The following is a 22,708-nucleotide window of genomic DNA, read 5'->3' as shown; positions in this document are numbered from 1 at the left end:
GTTCAACTTTACCAGGTGTTACAAAATTGCTCCTTAGAGTAATTGTGTTGATTTAGAATCCACCGAAAATTTGTGTTTCCAACTCCATACGTCCTGGCAAATACTTGGTATTATTACCAGACTTTAAAAATTTCTATCATTCAGATCAGTATGAAAGATATCACTGTTGCCTTATTTCTTATTTACCTCATTAGTGAACTTGAGCAGTTTTCCTATATTTATTGCCCAATCCTTTTCTTCCTTAAGTGCATTGTCCATATATTATTGAGCTGTTTATCAGTTTTTTACTGATTTGTAGAAATTCTTTATATATTCTGGATACTAATCCTTTGTGACTTAAATGCAATATTTACTCCCAGTCTATGTGGGATGTTTTCTGCTTATTTCTGATGTCTTTTGCTAGACCTAAAGATTAGTGCTAATTTTAATGTGGGTTCACTCAGCAATCTTTTAGTTTATGGTTTGAATTCCCAAAGTAATTAACATATTCTGCTACGCTCTTTCCTAAACATTTCAATGTGTTCTTTCACATAGAACTCTTCCATTCATCTGGAATTATTTTTTGTGTATGATATGGGGCAGTAATCTAGCCTTTTCCTTCAAGATGGATAAAATGGATAGATGAATGAAAACTAGTCAGCTTGTTCTCACTCATCTGTAAAGTTACCTCTAACATATTTCAAGTTGTCATATATGTATCATTTTATATATTTTTACTCTGCCTAATGACCTAATTATTTATCTTTGTAGTAATGTCCAGCAAATCTAAATTGTTATAATTATTATAATAAAATTTGACACCTCAAAACCCAAATAATCTCATTTGGTTCCTATTCATTAAAACCGTATTAACTATTTTGCTAATATTTTGCTTTTCTATATGCCCATTAGGATAACTCGAACTTGAAAAGAGAACAGAGATAATTTTCAAAGGAACAGTGGTTAAACTGGCAACAGACTTTATTAGCAGCAAGAGATGTCGATTTCAATTGCCCTGAAGGCATTAAATCTTAGCCACCTAACAGTACAAAGGGATGAAATCTTTAAAGTGCTGAAGGAAGATTATTGTAATTCTAGACTATTATATCCAGATAAATATAACTTAATTGTAGGGGAAAATATTCTTTAATATATTTAAATGCTAAAAGAATTTAGTAACCACAGATTCTTACTAAAAGAACAATCAAAAATTCCCTCCAACAAGAAGAAAAGGGTGCTAGGAGGAAAATACTGAGAAAAGAAATAGTTGTCAAGGGGGTTAGTTTAATTAATTCAGGAAAATGAACTCAGATAAAACTCAAGGTGTCATATAACCAAAAGAAAAAAAGGAAGAATGGATATTGGGGATATTAGCAAACTCAGACTTTACTGGAAGTCTTTGAACTTAATTGTATTTTTCTAGTTTGGTTATTTCGAATCTGGGGATGTCTATCTTCAATTTTGGCAAAATCTTTCTTTTAAGACTTTATTTATTTTAGAGAAAGAGAGAGAGCACGAGGAGGAGCAGAGAGAGGGACAAGCAGACTCTGAGCCAAGCACAGAGCCAGACGTGGGGCTCAATCCCAAGACCCTGAGATCATGACCTGAGCCAAAATCGAGTCAGATGCTTAACTGACTGAGCCACCCAGGCGCCCCTTGGCAAATTCTTTTAATATTGTTTCTATATCATTCTTCACAAACCTCTCCCTCTGTAAATTCCACTAGACATACGTAGTTTTCTTTCATGTTTCATTTATTCCATCTTCTATAACTTTAATTTTATTTTCCATGATGCAATCTGTGTAAATTCCTCAGTAGTTTTCAATTGTGTTCACTCTAGACAAAGTGTACTTTTTCAGGTCTCTTTTTTAAATATCTGTTCTTCATTCATATCTTTCTTTTTTTAATTTATAATTTTTTTCAAAAGACTTTATTTCTTCCTTTATCTTCTCAAAGATCTCAAGCATACCTTTCTGATTGTTGAATTTGTAGGCTCATATTGAGTACAGACTTCTGATTTCTAAGGAAATGGGTCAAGAAATGGGTCTTAAATTATTGGCTGGAGGAATACTGAGATTCAGTCACTGGGCCAACAGCAGATTAATTCACATCATGCCTGAAATCCTTCCTCAGCTTCTAGCCATCATTATGTCCAGTTTGATACAAACCCTAGTCCCAAGCACCTTTTGTTGTTGCTTTTATTTTTTTATTTTTTATTTTTTTAATGTTTGCTTACTTTTATTTTGTCAATAATCTTACCATTTCTGAGTTCAGGCTCTTTATACAGATTTCAGAAGAGATGCATAGTAGCATATATTTTATAGTATCCCAGTTATGCAAATATAATAAATGTAATTAACATAAAGAATATAGATATAGTAAAATGTAATGATATAATTAAGAAACTGTGACTTCTGAAATTGTATTACTATATTCACTATAATTTATTTTGTTGACAATTTATATAATTTAACTTTTTTTTAATATGTTATGTTAATCACCATACATTACATCATTAGTTTTTTTTTTTTAATTTTTTTTTTAAAGATTTTATTTATTTATTTGAGACAGAGAGAATGAGAGAGAGAGAGAGAGCACACATGAGAGGGGGGAGAGTCAGAGAGAGAGGCAGACTCCCTGCTGAGCAGGGAGCCCGATGCGGGACTCGATCCCGGGACTCCAGGATCATGACCTGAGCCGAAGGCAGTCGCTTAACCAACTGAGCCACCCAGGCGCCCCTACATCATTAGTTTTTGATGTAGTGTTCCAAGATGCATTGTTTGCATATAACACCCAAGGCTCCATTCAATACGTGCCCTCTTTAATACCCATCACCAGGCTAACCCATCCCCCCATGCCCCTCCCCTCTAGAACCCTCAGTTTATTTCTCAGAGTCCATAGTCTCTCATGATTCGTCTCCCTCTCCGATCTCCCCCCTGCATTTTTCTCTTCCTACTCTCTTCTTCTTCTTTTTTTTTTTAACATATAATGTATTATTTGTTTCAGAGGTACAGGTCTGTGATTCAACAGCCTTACACAATTCACAGCGCTCACCATAGCACATACCCTTCCCAATGTCTATCACCCAGCCACCCCATCCCTCCACCCCCCTCCACTCCAGCAAACTGAGGGTCGTTGTTGCTTTTAAACCTTCATTTTCCCCACTGCCTTGAAGGTATTGGACGCTGGCCACCTATGCCAGCTTCTGGAACCCAGCAAGCTCCTTGCCTTTCAAGTCTGTAATGGCTATTTCTGTTCTACCTCTACTCTAGTGAAAACTGAGATGTTTATTTTATTTGAAGTAGCTTTATCTTTTAATAGGGAAGCCTCAAAACATACACAGAATATTTCACTTGAGAGAAGTCTTATATCGAATTTGCTCACATCAGTGACTGTACACCTAAGATAACTTGATTGGTCCCTTCTTACCCACACCCCAAACAAACGTACAGAGTCTTGCCAGCAATGTCTTGCAATCACTTTAGAGAAACTTCTTTGGATGCCTCATTTTGGAAACACTCTTTTCCATGATGCTGCAGTAAATTCCGTGAAAATTCCAGGACTACCTCAGTCTTCCCATGCCCATGTTGATAAGAAGAACTGTACTCAGTGTCCTGCAGAGAGTCTCCCAGATCCTCCACAGAGCAACTTCTGTTGCCTCCTCGTGGACTATCTATATCCTTGCTACTTGAATCTGTATTACATAGTAATTTAACAGTCAGATCAACATTGATTTTAATCTGGACTCTTTCATGTGATAGTTGGCAAATTATTTAATCTTGTTAAACCTCAGATTTCTAATTTGTTAAAATGAAAATTATAATACACACATGCTCCTCATATGAAGATTAGAGATAGTGAACACATGAGGTGATCAGAAATGAAAAATACCTATTGCTTTCGTTTTCACTATTATTATAGTGAAACATATACTTCACTTTTCCCCTGAAGACTCTCTGCTCACCTCTGGCATGGTGTTTTTTCTCTACAGTCTCAGCCTGACTACTTGGTGCAGTGTGAAGTGCCCTTCCCTAGCTAAGCAGCTCATACTCCTCTATTTCTATTTGTTTTTAAAGATTTTACTTATCTGGGGTGCCTGGGTGGCTCAGTCGTTAAGCATCTGCCTTCGGCTCAGGTCATGATCCCAGGGTCCTGGGATCGAGCTCCGCATCGGGCTCCCTGCTCAGCGGAACGCCTGCTTCTCCCTCTCCCACTCCCCCTGCTTGTGTTCCCTCTCTGGCTGTGTCTCTCTGTCAAATAAATAAAATCTTTAAAAAAAAAAAAAGATTTTACTTATCTATTTGAGAGAGAGAGCCTGGGCGAGGGGAGGAGTGGAGGAAGTGGGAGAGGGACAAGCAGACTCATGCTGAGGGCAGAGCATGAGGAGAAGCTGTATTCCAGGACCCCAAGATCACGACCTGAGCCGACGTCAGCCGTTTAACTGACTGATCCACCCAGGCACCCCTCTATTATTTTTAAGTAAGCAGCATTACAGGATAAGCTTTAAAAAATTAAACAGAGACTATCAAAACATCTAAACAGATGTCAGTTGAAGTTTCTCCATAGATTTTATGGATTCTTCGCAGAAAATGTCATGAACTTAAACATCTAGATTCAATTTCCATGAACATTTTATCTTCAATAGGTAAGAATAAACCAGGGATGCATAGATGGAGTTTGTCAAAGTTAGTCATAGAGAAGGAAATGGAGTATTTAAAACTACGTTGTTAACTTTGATTTCGTCTTCCAATTTACTTATCTTTCTTAAGGTGTAGTCATTGGAAAGAAATTGTTTTCATTTCTAAAAAGAAAAATTGAGTCTTTAAGCTTTTGTCTTGAGGAAATAGCAGCACCATTTCTGAACCTGTGGTTTAGAATAGCAAAACCTACAAACCTTTATTTGTACATCTTCATGTATAGAGACACAAATGAGCTGCTGTCATAAAATGTGGGCATCTGGAATTATCAGTTCTCAACATACTCATGTATCTGGACCGTACTTGTATATCTGGACCAGCTGAGAGTATTAGACCTGAATGTCAGGAGGAAGTATACAATATAACTCAGATAAACAATGGAAGGGAGAAGCTAATGGGCAGAAGAAAGCATTGCAATTTTAAAAGAGAAAGCCTTGCAAAATTTAAACCATCCTGAAAAATAGGTAAAAGAATCATCATTTATCTTAAACCTTTATCTTTGCAGTTTATTTACTGATTCACATTTTTTGATAGAGTGTTACATGTTGGGTCTTTTTTCTAACTTTCTAATTGGTGCTACAAACAAAATTGCAAAAAATTGGAAGTCTCAAGGGGATATCACTGTTGATTGTATGGGCATTAAAATGATAATAAAGGCACAAGACAAGAGCTTTATGCCCACAAATTTGATAGCTTAGATGAAATAGGCTAATTCCTTAAAGGATGAAAACCACCAAAATTCAACTAAGGGTAAATTGAAACCTGAATAACTGTTTTTCTGAAATACCTTTGATTGTATAATGTTCCATTTTGGCTCTATTCAAGTAGTAAAAAAATAGAAACTTTTATTCAACCCAGCATGATCCACAAATATCCACAAGAATCATAAAAAATGTACATAAGCAAGTTTCAACCTTCAACCTACCTTTCACCTTCTTGAGAACAACTTTGTTTTGTTAAGAGTGCTAGACCAGAAAAGATAACCTGGAACATATTCAGTGTCTTACCTCTCCTACTTTCAAATGAATTGTGAGCATTTTTAGTTGCCTCTTCCAGAGCCATTTTACATTTCTGCTATTCATCACCTAAGTTGAGCACAATTGGCCCCACCCTCAGCTTTGAGACAAAGTTCTGATTAGCCTGAAATTATCTCACTGTTACTGGATAAGGATATGACATATAAGAGAGACCTAAGGCAATCAGTGAATTACAATCTTCCTGACCAACAGCAATTGAGAAGGAGTATGCACTCTCCCCATCTTAATGAGAGTGAAGCTCAGAACTTTTGTTCAAAAGTTTATATTCTTCTGGAATCGAACAGTGTTCAGATGTAAAGCATGGAACCACTATAGGCATTTTGCTGACATGAAGGAAGCTAGGATGAGGATGATGTCAATACAGAGATGAGATCATGGCCCAGAAAATTGCAAAGAACTGGAACAACAGGGTTGTTCAAACTGAGTCTCAAGCTTTCTCTGGATATTTATAATTACAGTATCCCACAAATTCCTATTCGTGTTAAAAGCATTTCAACTATTAGTTTTCTATTACTGCAAATGAAAACATTCTTACTGATGCAGCCTATTAAGAGTTAGGCACATTCATCTGTTGATGGACAAGGTGGTATATATATACAATGGAATATTATGCAACCATAAAAAATGAAGTCTTGCCATTTACAACGACATGGATGGAACTAGAGGGTATTATGCTAAGTGAAATAAGTCAATCAGAGAAAGACAAGTATCATATGATCTCACTGATATGAGGAATTTGAGAAACAAGAGAGAGGATCATAGGGAAAGGGAGGGAAGAATGAAACAAGATGACACCAGAGAGGGAGACAAACCATAAGAGACTCTTAATCTCAGGAAGCAAACTGAGGGTTGCTGAAGTGGAAGGGGATGGGAGGGATGGGGTGGCTGGGTGATGGACATTGAGGAGGGTATGTACTATGGTGAGCACTGTAAATTGTGTAAGATTGATGAATCACAGATGTGTACCCCTGAAACAAATAGTACATTACATGCTAATAAAAAAAAAAAGAAAAAAAAAGAGTTAGGCACAAAGAACTGTGTTAAGAGTATGGGAAGGGGGAGTGCAGGCTTAGCCTCTGTACTCAAAAGCCCAGAGACTACTGAGGAAAATAATATATTAAAACAATTCTTGCAATGGATCTGTCTTTTAACTAAGAACACTTTCTGAAATTCACCAGTTTGTTGTTGCGTTTGCCTTGAGCTCAGAAAGCTCACAAAGTTTTTCAACCATAGAATGGATTAGTGAACAGAATGAAGTAGAAGAAACACTGTAGTATCATCATGACTTTTATTTAATAAACAGGGGTAAGGGAAGGGAAGAGATTAATGCTTTCAGCTAAGTAGCTGATCATTCATTCATTCATTCATTCAATAAGATGTTGAAAGCAGACACATAAAGCTTACAAATAAATGTAAAATTGCTACAAATGATAGTTTTATTGGGTAGATAAAAGAACATTTAGCCTACTCATTGAGGTTATGGAATACTTCCCAAGAAAGTGTCAGTTGAACTGAGATCTAAAGAATACATATAGCAGAACTCATGTAGCAAAGATGTGTAGCAAGTTTGAGTGATGTACCAACATTTTGCCAGAACCTTGAGGTCTGCCTTACACATACGTGTGTACGCATACACATGCACAAAAAAATTGTGAAGTTTTACCAAAAAATTATGCTTATTAAATTAAATTTTAGATGTTTATGCTTTTTGAACTTAAGAAAACACTTCAATCTCAGTCTTCAAGGTCTCAGTCGGTGAAACTGGGTCACTTGTGGCTGTCCCCAAACCATTATTTCTAAACCATAATTTGACCACATTTGGCTAATATTAGAATGTAACAGGCTCAATATTCATATGCACGTGTCTATGTGTAATGACATTTTGAGATAAGTGTTGATGTTCTTTTTCGGGTCCCAATAAGACTGGGCTTGAATTATACCTTTTAGCTTTTCTTTTCCAAATTACAACTTTTCACATATAAAGAGTCCCCAAAGCAAAAGCATATAATAGGAAATAAATTCATTCATTCCTCCAATCTTTAGAGAATAATCACCATCTCTTAATAATGTAAAGAACTTTTTCTCATTATAAAAGTAGTACATTTACATTGTAAGAATTTTAAAAAATATAGAGAGCACATAAGAATATACACCCCATCCATAATTCTACCATCCAGAGATTTCAACATTCATATTTTATTGATTTATTAATATTTGGTTGATAAATTTCCAGTTTCTGCAACCATCTATCTGATCATGTTGTGCATACTATTCTGTAAACTACTTCTCTCCCATTCTCCTTGTAATTAAATATTCTTCCACAACATTAAAAAAGTCCATATGAACTAAACTATATATAAACATATATATATATATGTATATATATATATATATATATATACACAAACCCAAACTGAAAACTACCACTAAAAAGTATACAATGAGGCCATATCATTATTGCTTTGGGTTTTTTAGTTGAGTAAAACATTTTATTTTGTCATCTAACTTAAAAACAGTATTTGGATTTAAATGTACAGCATTGAATTGCAAATTCAAAGAAGCAGCTTCAATTCTGATAGACACATATTTTATATGTGACCAGTAAGTAATAGTTCTGGCTATTTTATGCTGTTCATACCAGTTCCTGTGTTAATGTTGACCTCGGCTTGTCTTTTCTTTGGAAACCATCAGACAGTTTACACTGACTAGAAATGAGGAAAATAAAACTGTAAGAATATCATTTGAAAACGTGTCATCTTGGGACGCCTGGGTGGCTCAGTCGGTTAAGTGTCTGCCTTCGGCTCAGGTCAAGATCTCAGGGTCCTGGGATCGAGCTCCCCCTCAGGTTCCCTGCTCAGTGGGGAGTCTGCTTCTCTCTCTCCCTCTGCCCCTCTTCCTACTTGTCTGTTCTCTCTCTGTGTCAAATAAATAAATAAAATCTTTAAAAAAAAAAGAAGAAGTGTCATCCTTAGGAGAAGCACGGGTCCAACATGTCACACCACCAACATCACTGCCAAAAACACTGCAGACTTCACTGCAGTCCTAAACCTTTGCCTGGAAACCAATGAAAAAGAACAACTTAAAAATTATTCTTCAAGAAGAGGACACAGACTTTTCAATAAGTCATATCAAGAATCTATTTATTATGACATTCCGTGAATACAGGTAAGAAAATAACAAAATCCAAATAACTCAAAACTCAAACATCAAATTATTGCTGAAGTTTCTTCATAAAGTTACATTTAAAATTTTATTAAATTTTATCTTCTCTAGTCACAGCTGTAAGCCACAAAGACAGTGCTTGGCACCTAGTAAGCACTCAGTAACTATTTATTGATTAAAGCTAAAAATGAATTTGGAGTTTCTTCCAGAACCTCTCATATCTATTGCTCTGAAGATATTAGCATTTGAGGAAAAATTCCTGATAACTTCAGAGTCTTCTTCTTTTTTTTTTTTCTCTACCTCCTATTTTTTTTTCCTTAAAACACTATGCCTGTAGGACTAGAAAACGAAACACTTGAAAACCATCAATAATCAAAGTACAGGTTTCCATATAAACCCAGAACAAAATGGCTTCATATTTTTTTCTTATGCAGAGATACAACAGCTGATCCAAATTTACTTAAGAGGATAAATGCTGTTCGAATGATTACATGTTCATTTTATGTGCAAAATATATAATGAGAATTCTAAGTCTCACTTGTTTTCAGCTGCTTCTTGGAATTTCTATTTTTTTCTTAAATATTCATATTGCTATATTGGTAAAAAGAAAAAAAAGTGTTTTGTTGGAGCACCTGGGTGACTCAGTCGGTTAAGCATCTGTCTTCGGCTCAGGTCATGATCCTGGGGTCCTGGGATCCAGCCCTGAGTCAAGCTCCTTGCTCAGCAGGGGAGTCTGCTTCTCCCTCTGCCACTCCCCCTGCTTGTGCTCTCTTTCTCTCTCTCGAACAAATAAACAAAATCTTTTAAAAAAGTGTTTTGTTATTTTTATTATTTTATTTGTTGTTATTACTTTACATGATTAAGAATTATATTTGGTTATCTTTAAATGCTTAATTGACATGTGTCAAATTAATCTATAGAGCAATAACCAAAAGTAAATAACATTAATTAACAAATAACATTTTAAATCCCATTTTATGACATTTGTGCCTCCAAGTAACGTATATATGTACAAAGGAAATCCTAGAATATTTTCATTAAAAAATGACAGTTGCCTATTAGGAATTATAAAACTATCACCAGAACTTCCTAGAATCAGTCTTACTCCAGGTTGTGTCTTGGTCTATTTATTGTCTTTAAAACTGAGCTCCTGCTTTTATACCCTTGGAAAATATTTGTATATAGAAATCAATACTTCAAATTCTCTAGGAGCACCTGTTTTAAAAAGTCTTTCTCGGGCGCCTGGGTGGCTCAGTTGGTTAAGCGACTGCCTTCGGCTCAGATCATGATCCTGGAGTCCCGGGATCGAGTCCCGCATCGGGCTCCCTGCTCGGCAGGGAGTCTGCTTCTCCCTCTGCCCCTCCCCCCTCTCATGTGCTTGCTCTCTCTCATTCTCTCTCTCTCAAATAAATAAATAAAATCTTTAAAAAAAAAAAAAAAAGTCTTTCTCCTTGCAGTAGAGTAAGCAGTCAAGTTCTGCAGGACAAATATTGAATACCAGGAGCTGAAGAGAGCCTGTGGGTGAGTTCAGAAATGGGGTCAATCTTAGAATACTCCAGAACTATTTGGCTCTGTGGGAGGTGGTAATAAATCAGAGACAAATAACTAATTAGAAATGGTGACTGTGAATCACGGTTCACATTACTGTGAATAATCCGTAAACTTCATGTTTTACTTTATTTTTTTGCCTATTATATTTGTGGCAGGGTTATTTTTGAAAAGTAGCTTGGAAGGTTGAATTGAAAAATTTACAAGGAATGGCTTAGGAAGCTAAAGACACGCTTGATAAAAGACAAGCAAGTGTAACACAGTTGATACCTATCCAAACACCAAAATGGTTATGTTATACATAGACTCAAATTTTTGAAAATTTGACCAAACATCTAATAGTTTCTTAGAGCTACTTATAGGAAAATAAGACCTGCCCTTCCGCAGATAATTCAGAGTAATCATACCCCGTCTTCTCTTCCTTCCCTAAGTATGTCCTTCACATTCTAACATCTCGCCTTTGCTTAAGACATTTTATTTGTCTGGAAGATCCTTTCATGTGATTGTCTAAAGACACACAGCACACATGGACCTCACTGGAAGCCCACTCCCCCGATCAGAAATATTCTCTTCTCTCTCCCTTGGTGACTCATGCCCCGTTTTGTTGTCATTGCTTTTAAATTCTTATATAAAAACATTGCCCACAACCCACCTTAAAATAAGCTTTCCTTCTAAGCACCTATTGACCACTAATTTTGATTCTATGAAATTCAATAAAATTATTCCCTGAACACTAAAATCAGCAGTAAGATGAGAAAATGTGAAGAAAGCATGTGCTCCATGTAGATTAGGGAATCATGGGAGAAGAAGGAATGCAGTGTCTTCTTAGGTATTAAACAACAGTGGATTGAATTTTAAATGAAAGAGGAGATTACATAATAATTTTAAATATATTTGAGCACAACTTCTTTATATACAAATGTAAATACCTATTAAGCTAGCCCTCATGAAAAGCAAAAGACTGCTGATGTTGACTAATCTGCAGGGGAATACAAATTTAGGCAATTGTTCTTAATTTTGATTCCAAAGACCCTCAGGTAATCTAATGAAAGCTAAAATAAGTATACACATGTACAAACTCTCTCTCTCTTTCACCATCTCTGTTTCTGTCTCTTCCTCTCTCTCTCTTTCATACACACACACACACACACACACACACAACTTATTCTATAACTTCAGACATTTCACAGCCACTAAATCCCAGCCAAAACCCAGTTTTAGGTGTGCCTTCAAACATCATGAGCCACCATCCACTTAGGTGAGGTAAAGACCACAAGGTCTCCCACTTGTTTTCTTGCTCTGTGTAATAGTGTGGTAATATTTAAAAATATTTATGAGGGTAGAGGGATTATGTGTATATAACAAAATATTACAAAGAACATTTTTTAACTGACAATTCAAGAAAATAGACATTATATTCCAAAGCAAGATGCAAAATTTATGGTAAATATTTGAACATCTAGTTTTGAAACACAAATCTGTCACACTCCTTGAAGGTATAAAAGAATCAGGGATTGGAGATCAGAAGAAGATTTTGAAGAGCATTTCATTTTAAAGAGCTGCAGGTGTGGGTTACTTCCTTAAGTTAATAAAAGGGCTTCGCTAAGATCATTCAGAGCTCATTATTACTCCTTTGCAATTTGGGGGTAACGTGGAGGAAGTGGTCATTCTAATTTGTGTGGAAAATCCAAAAGGGTGGTTAACCATTTTAATGTAGGAATACAATAAAGTTTGCTGCAATGGGCATCCAGTACTCCTAGTTCTTATTGAGATAATGCATAAATATTTTCTACAGATAAAAGGTTAGCCATATGCAAAGAAAAAGGCTTGTCTTGAGTCTTTTTCAACAAGACCAAATCGAGAAGCAAACTCCAGTAATAAGAAGATAGAGTTTCACCCAATGCTCAGGAGCTGAGAAAGGAGTACATGATCAGCAGAAAAAGAGATACATTCAGCCTCACCAAGGAAATTGCGAGGTGAGAGATGCCCAACGTTAGGAGGGACTCCAAAAGTCTCACAAAAACACTCCATGAAAGTCAGTTTTGAATACCCACCATATGTGAAGAGTGCTGATGTAAGATGCCATTATAGCATGAGTCCCTTAGAATTCTCCCCTCTCCTTGCTTCCCTCTGCCCACATGCTCCAACTCTGGAAGACTCAGGTTCCTCTATAACAAAATCTTATTAAGTAACAACAAAGAAAAATATTTTTCAAGTTATATTAATAGTTATTTTATGAATACTTACAGTTATTTAAATAAGTTATATTAAACTATACTATTTTATAAATAACTATAATAAAGTTATTTTAGTTATAATCTTAGTTTCAAAAATCCTGACTATAGTACAAAAATAATATATCAAAGGAACACTGGGTGGCTCAGGGTATTAAGCGGCTGCCTTCCACTCAGGTCATTATCTCAGGGTCCTCAGATGGAGCCCCGCATCAGGCTCCTTGTTCAGCCAGGAGTCTGCTTCTCCCTCTCCCCCTCCCCCTGCTAATGTGCTTTCACCTCTGCTCTCTCCCTCTCTCAAATAAATAAAATCTTTTAAAAAAATACATCATGATCAATTGCAGTATATTCCAGAAATGCAAGAATAATTCAACATTTTTAAAAATCTAGCAAAGTAATACACCTCACCAATGTTCAAAGGAAGAAAAATTAAAATAGTCCTCTTATTAGGAGTCAAAATGTATTTAATGAAAATTAATACCTGTTGATAAAAAAGAGCTAGAAACTAGAAATATAAGGGTGCTTATTTAACTTGATAAAATCTATAAAATCCCTTCAGAAAACATTTTCTTTATAGAAAAACTATAAAGGGTCAGAAACAAGAATAGGATTCCTCCCCATACAATTCACCCCAGAATAGGAGATCTTGGCCAATGCGATAAGAGGGCAGGGAAAAAATACCTAAGGACTGAAGGGGAAAAGATCTAATAATGTATTCAGTATGTCATTATTTATGTATCAAACCCAAGATAATCAAAAGAAATTACAATCAGGTTATAATCAGAGTCAAAAGTTTGCTAAATGTATCAATGTGCAAAATGAAGAGTGTTCTTCTATATATTGTCATCATTAAATAATGGTTAGTTTTATGTATCACCTTGCCCAGGCTATACTATCCAATTATTTAATCAAACACTAATCTAGGTACTGCCATGAAGATATTTTGTAAATGTGGTTAACATCTACATTCAAGTTAAGGCTTCAAGTAAAGGAGATTATCCTAAATAATATGGGTGGGTCTTACCCAATCAGTTGAAGACTCTAAGAGAAGAAACTGAAGTTTCCCTCCAAAGAAATTTTACCTCAGGAGAGCAGCATTAACACCTGCCTTAGTTTCTAGTTTGCTGGCCTGCCCTATGGATTTCAGTCTTCTCAGCTTCAACAATCATGTAAGCCAATCTCATAAATAAATAAGTAAGTAAATAAATAAATCCTGTTGGTTCTGCTCCTCTAGGACACTCTGACTAATACAGCAAGTGAAATAGAAAATGTGATACATTTTACAATGATAAAGAAAATGTGTATTTTATCTAGGAACTAACTTTATAAAAAAGATGTAGAAAAATTTAAACTCTACCAAAGGACATAAAAGGAGTGATATAACATATCCATGAGTGGGATTTCTTAATATTTTCAAAATGTTATTTCTTCTTAATTAATTTATCAATGCAATTACAACTTGAATCTGAGCCAGAATTTTAGGGAAATGTGGAAAATTCATTCTAAAATGAATGTGGAAGAATAAAAGTCTACAAATAGCTAAGAAAAACTTGAAAAATAATAACAAATGTGGAAAAGCCACCGTACCAGATATGAACACATATTAGAAAGCCACTGGTGTCAAATCTATACAGTTCTTGTAAAGGAAATGACAAATAGATCAACAGAATCAGGCAGAGTCCCTAAAGGGTCATATGAATGTGATGAAACGTGGTTTAGGGCATCAAAAGGGAGAGAAGAAAGAACAGGTAATACATTAGATAACCTTGAGGAAAGTGGCTCAGCATAAGAAGAATCAGAAGATTTACTGTGACATAATCTATGCAAATATGAAAGCATTATATCTAACTACTAGGGAGAATGTTATAAAACACTTAAAAGGAAATTTAAGAAGCTTGTTTTGGGAGATGGAGTTGGGAAAGCCTTTCTTAAACAAGACTCCAAAAGCCTAAATTGCAGGGCTAATTTAAGTATATGAAAAGCATAATATAGTTAACAGAGCAAGGCATTTAGTAAGTTACTTTTATAACTTAATCCCACATAAAAATAAAAGTTGATAATTGTATACAATTAATCTGTAAAAATAAAATTAAAAATTCCGTTTTTGAAATTTGAGAACCTAAATGATTCTCAAAGCCCAGTGGTGAGCTGAGATTCATAAATTAATGTTTTGATGCTCAGGAACCTTCTAAATCTTATCAAATCACTTATCCACTTTTATCCATTCTTGATAGAGACTCAGACATAACTCTTCCTCTCCCCTTGTCAGGACAAGTTCTAGGTATGGAGGTAGAGTTCACATATTCTGTCTTAAATCCCTCCTCAACTTTCTAAACTTTCTTAGATGTGATGTTTTGATTAATCTGTGCCAACACAGGAGTCAATTGGGGAAATGTTCACAGGTCCTCAGAGAAGTAGCCACGTGTTAGCATAAAAAGAATCAACCGATGATCAGATGACTCAGGTTCCAGAGCCATCTCTTCCATTTACCAGCCTTGTGACCTTAGAGAAGTCACTCGAAACAATATACACTTGGGTAAAAATAGGAGGATGATTTGCTTCCAAGGTCTCTTATAGTTCTGACAACTATAATCCTCCCATTATCTGATGACTTTAATATGGGAATTATAAATCATGGGAGCCCAAAGTGGAGGATATTTGGATGTATGCCCTATGGACTCTCTCAAACTGCAATACAGGGTTAATCACTTCCTCCTTCTATAACAGTAGCTGGCCCTATCCTCAACGCAGGAGGAAAGTTTCTGTATCTCTTAGGGTTCTTTGGTTGTAGATAACAGGGGAAAAAAGGTTAAAATAAGCAACAAAACAAAAAAGAGATAATTGGAAACAAATGTGGTAAAGTCATAATGTTACAGGATTTCTTTTCCTTTGGTGCCTATGGTTCTTGGTCACAAGAGGTAGACCAGATGAAGAATGGTGGGCAGCAAAGCAAAGTTTATTGAGCTATAGTAAAGTTTATTGAGCAATAGAACAAAGCCCCAAAGAGGGAGGAGACCCCAGAGGGCTGCCACCTGAGTTTCTAAGTCTAGGGGTTTTTACGGGCTTGTTGGCAGGCTGTTTTAATCTGATTAACCCTTCATGTGCCTGTCACCCACTCAGGTTTTTGTCATCTACCTAGCATGTGGGAAAGGGTAGAGGGCTCCTTCCAGGGTAGTGTAAAATCCTTTTAAGAGTGGTTTCCTCTTAGGGCGGGGGCCCCTTGTCCCTCCTTGCCTTTCTTCCAACTATCCTTTATTAATAGATTTGACAAAACAGCTGGTAAACCAGGCTTCTCAAAGAACGGTAACCAGACAATATCTTGGGACAGTGAGAATAAAGACAAAGAGAGAAGATCCCACATCATCAGATGAAGAATTCTGCACCAACTGCTTCCTCTCCTGGTTTCTCCCCACCTGGAAAGAGACTCTGATTGACCTAGCTGGGTCGCACACTTCCCTGCCTCTTGGCCAGGGAAGATCATGGCATCTTGACTGAAATTCTGGACCAGGCTGCTGACAAAAATAGAGGAATTTCCTTTCCCCAAAGGGCATCAGAACACAGCTACCAGGCAAAAAGAAAATGCATGCTGGACAAGCAAGAACAACACATCTCACAATGATCAACAGAGCCCTCTGATAACAGGGACTGTCACCCTCTGAGCCTTTGCTCATTTTGGAAGCCACTTACTGTCAGACTTAAGGAAACAGTGGGAATAATGGCTGCTCTGTAGCTTATCCTCGTCTGAAATGGTCACTTAGTCGTTCGGATTTGTTAGGGAACCTGGATTCATTTCACTGTCTTTATTTTTACTTGTCTCTCTTCAAACAAAGAATCTAGGAATATACATACATTTTTTTCATGTATGACTCAGAGAAATTGTAATATATTTTAAAAGCTTGCATTTTTTCCCAGGGAAATTCAGTCTTGGTGATTTATTATCCACAGTTTTAAATGAATAGAGAATAAGAGGTTTATTTAAGAGAAAGAAAGAAAGTTATCATGGTCATGGTCATAACAAGTAGAAAATCCCTCATAAATGTGGCTTTGCTTTCTTGTGACAAAATCCTTTTCCAAAATTGAAGACCTGCCATGCTGGCAAGAGACGTGCTTGGAAGGATACAGAGCTATTCTACCATAGCAGTGAGAAAAGATCTGGAGGCTGCACAAGACAATTGTGCAAACTGTGCCCTACTGTGTCTCCTTTCAAATAAGTACTTGGCTTTGCTGTAATAACTTGAAATTTGATTATAAGAATTACTGAATATTATACACTGGGTTTTATTCTGGTGGTTTCTTGGGGATTTAATTCCCATTTAATTTGGGACACTTGATTACTTTCCTTAAATGACACCAAAATGTAGCCATGGGATGAAGAAGATTTCAGTAGATGCTCCATGGTCTTTTCCACTGGTAAACTGTGCATCTACCTGACCCCAATGAGAATGCTGTCCGGTGAAACCCCCAACCTATATCTGCTCTTCATTCCTATCATACTTCTTTGAAGAAGTCCTTTTCACTCATACTTGAGAAATAAGTGGAAGCCCAGCCCCAGAACAGACTGTTACTAATAACCATTATCAAAGAGTTGCTGGTGCCCATGGAGGTACATCCTCACCGACTGAATCCTCTTCCTAATTTTCACCCCAGTCTATGCCTTTGTCAGCGATGAAAACAAAGAAGAATTAGAAAAAAAATATCTGGCTTAATTAAACAGAGGATTTGAAAGTAGTTTTTTCATGTGTTAATATGAATGAAGATTCTATGTGGAGTTTAAATCTGGTCTGATTTTTAAAATATGTAAGGACACATGAGTAAAATATCTTACAAACACCAAGTCTTTTTGAAAGCAAGTTCTACTAGCTCTGTATATCTACTAGCTTTGGTATATCATTTAAATGTCTGTCAGCCCGGGTTTTAACTGCAGAGTAAGTACCTACCTTACCCATCTCAGAGGCCAAGTTGAAGTAATGGATGTGAAAATACTAAAGCTGGAGTAAGTAAAATGGAATTATTTCTGTGAAGCTAGCCTGACGTAGTACAAATAACACAGACATTGCTGTCAGGAAATCTTGGTCCAGTTTAAGATTCTGTATTTGATTTTGTACTTATTTTGGTAGTTTTGATTGCAAAAACTAGCAATAAATGCTACAGAAATCATTAGCACAGGTTTATAGTCAGACAGAGAGAGGTTCAAGTATAGATTCTGCCACCTAATAACATTTTTCATTAGACAAGTACTTTTTTCTCTTTAAGACTCAGTTTTCTCTCTAATAAAATGAGAATAATGTTCTCAACCAATCCCAAAATTAAACTTCCCATATGCCCAAAAAAGGAAAGAGAAAATCATAGCTGAGACATGGAAGCAAACGAAGTGCCCATCAATAAAGGAATGGATGAAAAAGATTGGGTATATATACAATAAGAATATTACTCAGCCACAAAAAAGAATGAAATCTTGCCATTTGCAACATGAATAAACTTAGAGGATATTATCCTAAGTGAAATAAAATGGAGAAAGACAAATACCTTGTGATTTCACTTAGATGTGGAATCTAAAACAAAAACAAACAAACAAACAAACAAAAACACCAAACCAAATGGAAACAGGCTCATAGATACAAAAAACAAACTGTTGGTTACCAGAGTGGGAGTTGGGGGACAGGAGAAATAGGTGAAGGGGATTAAGAAATAAAAACTTCCAGTTATAAAATAAATAAGTCATGGGGATATAATGGGCAACATAGGGAATATAGTCAATAATATGGTAATAACTCTGTGGTGACAGATGGTAACTAGACTTATCATGGGGATTATTTAATAATGTATAAAAATACTGAGTCACTGTGATGTGTACCTGAAACTGATAGGACATTGTATGTCAATTATACTTCAATTTTTATTTTTTTTTTTTTAAAGATTTTACTTATTTGTCAGAGAGAGAGAGGGCACAAGCAGGGGGAGTGGCGGGCAGATAAAGTAGTATCCCCACTGAGCAGGAGCCTGATGTGGGACTCGATCCCAGGACCCTGGGACCATGACCTGAGCCGAAGGCAGATGCTTAACTGACTGAGCCACCCAGGCATCCCTATACTTCCATTTAAAAAAAAAAAAAAAAAAGCAAAAAGGAAGAAGAAGAAGATAAGGCAGACTCGGATGCAGAAGGAGCTGATAAAATTTACAAAGTAGAGAGAAAGTACACAAAAAGGATAACAGTGACTACAGGTTCTAAAAAACAAAAAATAAGCAAGTGTTTTAAATGGGCATGAGAATTTTGCTCAACATTAAAAAAAAAAAAAAAAAAAAAACCTCACATCTAGACAAGCTATAAAGGCGACTTTAGAAATCAAAACCAGTAAACACCATGACATTTTGCAAGGACATCAAAATGGGTCAAGATATTTTATCACCATATAGTTGGAAATAAGCAACAAGAAAATGTGTAGATGAGATGTTCCGCAGCCTAAGCTACTGGGAAGATCAAGTATAAACATGTGGACTGAACGTGGTGTATTCCCAGGACCACATGCCTTTTCTTCACAGGAATTTTCTAGTGGGCTTTTTTTGAGGCTCAGATAACTTGTGCTTAACCTGTTTTTAAACTTTAGATTCCATTATAAAGCCTGGAGATAGCACAAGAAAAGCAAACTTTTGAAATTAAAGCCACCTGCAGTTAAATAACTAAAGTGCTTTCTCTGATAGGTATGTTAAAATATTTATGAGGCAAGAATTTCAGAACAAAACGGAGTAATATACGTAAGGTGCGTTCTGTGGTAAATATTTCATTTTAACTTGCTCATTTTTTTCGGAGAAGAATTGAAGCAATAAGCCATATTCGATCCAAGTTATAAATAAATCAGCTTGGCACATTTGAGTGGAAAAGATATATAATTTAAAAAAGTAAAGCTAGGGGCGCCTGGGTGTCTCAGTTGGTTGGGCGACTGCCTTCGGCTCAGGTCATGATCCTGGAGTCCCGGGATCGAGTCCCGCATCGGGCTCCCTGCTCGGCAGGGGGTCTGCTTCTCCCTCTGACCCTCCTCCCTCTCGTGCTCTCTGTCTCTCATTCTCTCTGTCTCAAATAAATAAATAAAATCTTTTTTTAAAAATTAAAAAAAAAATTTAAAAAAAAAGTAAAGCTAGACCTTATGTTAATGATGGTGGTGATGATATAGCAAGGTTATATAGTAAGGACACAAACGAGTAAGTGCCCAGCTCCAGTCCCACATCCAGGCATCCTGGAAACCACAGCATATTTGTGAAGAATCCAGGGCAATCTAGAGATCTCAGGCACAGAGGTGCATATTTTCATGCCCATGTTCCCCTCCAGAGTGGTTCCATTACTGCTGGATATTTGCTTAATTTCTGACTTGTTACCACTGTCTTCTAGTAGTATTCTCTTTTCTTCATCTTGACTTTTGTTTGTATTCTCTTTTCTTCATCTTGACTTTTGTTTGACCCATAACTGTCTTCCCTGTGATTTTGCCTTGCTGGATGAGAGCCCATAAGGCCGTGCTCTATCTCAAGGCCTCCTTCCATCTCCAACTTCCACACTAGCAACTCTGTTTCCCAGTTCACCCCCCTAGGAGAGGTGATGTGATTGCTCCTCTCATCTTCTCACATCGGTCCAAGGCACAGATTTCTAGCTGGTCTTCGGGTCCTATGCCCACGTTTTGTCCAATCAGCTGCTAACAGGAAGGTCACATGGTCTGCACAGTAGGGAATTTGGATGAGAAATTTTCACTCACAAGGATTATGCCCTGGTATATAATAAGACCTCTCTCAAATATTATGGAAATCTGAGTGAGTCATTTAGCATCTTTAAGCTTTCCATGCTAACCTCACAAGATTCTTGCGGTCATCATACAAGATAATTTATGCAAAAGCCATTTGAAATCTCTAAAGTAAAGTAATATATGTGATATAAGTGTGCATAAATTTAATTTTTAAATCCTCTAGTTTTGTGTATTAATGATTCACTTGTGGTCAGTCCTCAATGATAAGGTGCTTGCCAAAGAGTCTCTCACATATGCCAACAGTCTGAGGTTAGAATTTCTTAAAATTCAGTTGAGACAAGAATTTCTGTGATTCTCTTCAGTACATATTGAACTATATTTAGCTGCCTCGTCCTGTGCTGAACACAGCCTAGATTTAGGAGGAGTATTACCACATAATGCCTTTCAACAAAAGGATTAAAATCTTGTCTTAAAAATATCTTTCCATGGTTCTAATAATCACTTATCAATTGTTGACTTCCACACTAAATAAGGCCCTATCCTCAAAGTTTGACCATTTTGAAGGGCTGAAAAATGAAGTTCAGGATGCTTTAAAATATAAAAAAATAAGTATTTTGTGTTGTGTGTTTTGTGTGTGTGTGTGTTTCAGCCAAGGGAATCATCTCCACAGGACACCACCCTCACTTGTGACAATAAATGCAAGTTTGGAAGATTCCCATAGTTACCTTCATTTCCAATAATTCTCCAGAAGGACTCACAGAGCTAGCTGAAAGCTTATATTCACAGTGATGGTTTATTATGGGGAAAGGATGCAAATTAAAATCATCCAAGGGAAGGAGGACGTAGGGCAGAGTCCAGGACAGGTACCACATACAGAGCTTCTGTTGTCCTCTCTCCATGAGCAAGGACATAGTACTTTCCCAGCATGACAATATGATTGGAGTTCCATCAACCAGAGAAGCCCACCTGATCATTGCTGTCAGGAGATTTTAACTGGAGTTTCACATACTGCCTGTGCACTTGATCTTTAGTTGCCATGCACCCCAAAAAAGAAGGCTGGTACCTTTAGTTTCCAGTTCCTATTGGAGGCAAAACGAACACCACATAACCCAAAGCTCCCATTCGGAGATTACATCATTAGATTGTTAGCGGCCAAAGTCTCCAGTCCAACAAAGACACTCTTAACAGGCAGGAAATTGTAAGGACTTAGAAGCTGCATCTCAACAGAGAGAGCAAAAGCCAGCCCTCTCCTTGAGTAAGATTAATTCTTCATTACATAATAACTACGTGCAATAACTGAGATTTAACTCAATCATAAGTATAATAAAATGACCCTCAAGGAAGTGAGGGACCAATAGTGAGACTAGGACATAATCACATGAAGTTGGTATGTTGTATACAAAGGTACAAACATCAGCTAAAATAATCAAAGAAAGGCCAACAAGGCAGGTCCTTCTGTTTGCAATCTGTCTTCCCATGTATTTGTTCAGCCCTTTTTTAAGGTATAGTTTACATACCATAAAATTCACCCATTTTAATTATATTAAGTCAACAATCTTTATTAAACTTTCAGAGCTATGAAAACATCTTTACAATCCAGTTTTAGAGCATTTCCATCGCCCAAGAAAGATTCCCTGTGCCAATTGTCAGTCAATCCCTAATCTTAATCCCAGCCCTAGAAAATCTCAGATCTGCTTTTTGCCTCTATAGATTTGACTTTACTGAACACTGCATATAAATGGTATCATACTAAAGGAGTCTTTGGCATTGGACTTCTTAACATAATGGGGTTTTTTAAATACTCATTCATATTGTAGCATGAATCTGTGCTTTATTCCTTTTTATTGCTGAGTTTTATTCTACTGTATGGATGCTCCACATTTTGTTTCTTCTTTTACTAGTGGATGGCCCTTTGGATTGTTTTCACTTCTTGAAATTATGAATAATACTGTTATCATAAACAAGTCTTCATGTGGGTATGTTTATATTCCTCTTGGGTAGATATCTAAGAGTAGAACTGTTGGGTTTTATGGTAAGTTTATGTCTAACTTTTTAAAGAAATGGTTAAGCTGTTTTCCAAAGTGGTTTTAACAGGTTACAGTCCCACCAAGAAAGTATGAGGGTTCCAGCTTCTACACATCCTTGCCAACATTTGCTATTGCCTGCCTTTTTTATTAAAACCATTTTAGTGGGCAAGAAGCAACTTGTTTATTTTTCAAACTAGCTATAACTGTCCTGGTGAAGGGCCATTACTATTAAGGTGTGTATACAAGAAAATAATAAATTCAGTTAGAGGTGTTCCGCCTCTGCCTTTACTCTAG

Source organism: Neomonachus schauinslandi, chromosome 8 (genome assembly GCF_002201575.2).
Source record: "Neomonachus schauinslandi chromosome 8, ASM220157v2, whole genome shotgun sequence".
NCBI lineage: Eukaryota > Metazoa > Chordata > Mammalia > Carnivora > Phocidae > Neomonachus > Neomonachus schauinslandi.
This window is presented reverse-complemented; position numbering follows the sequence as displayed.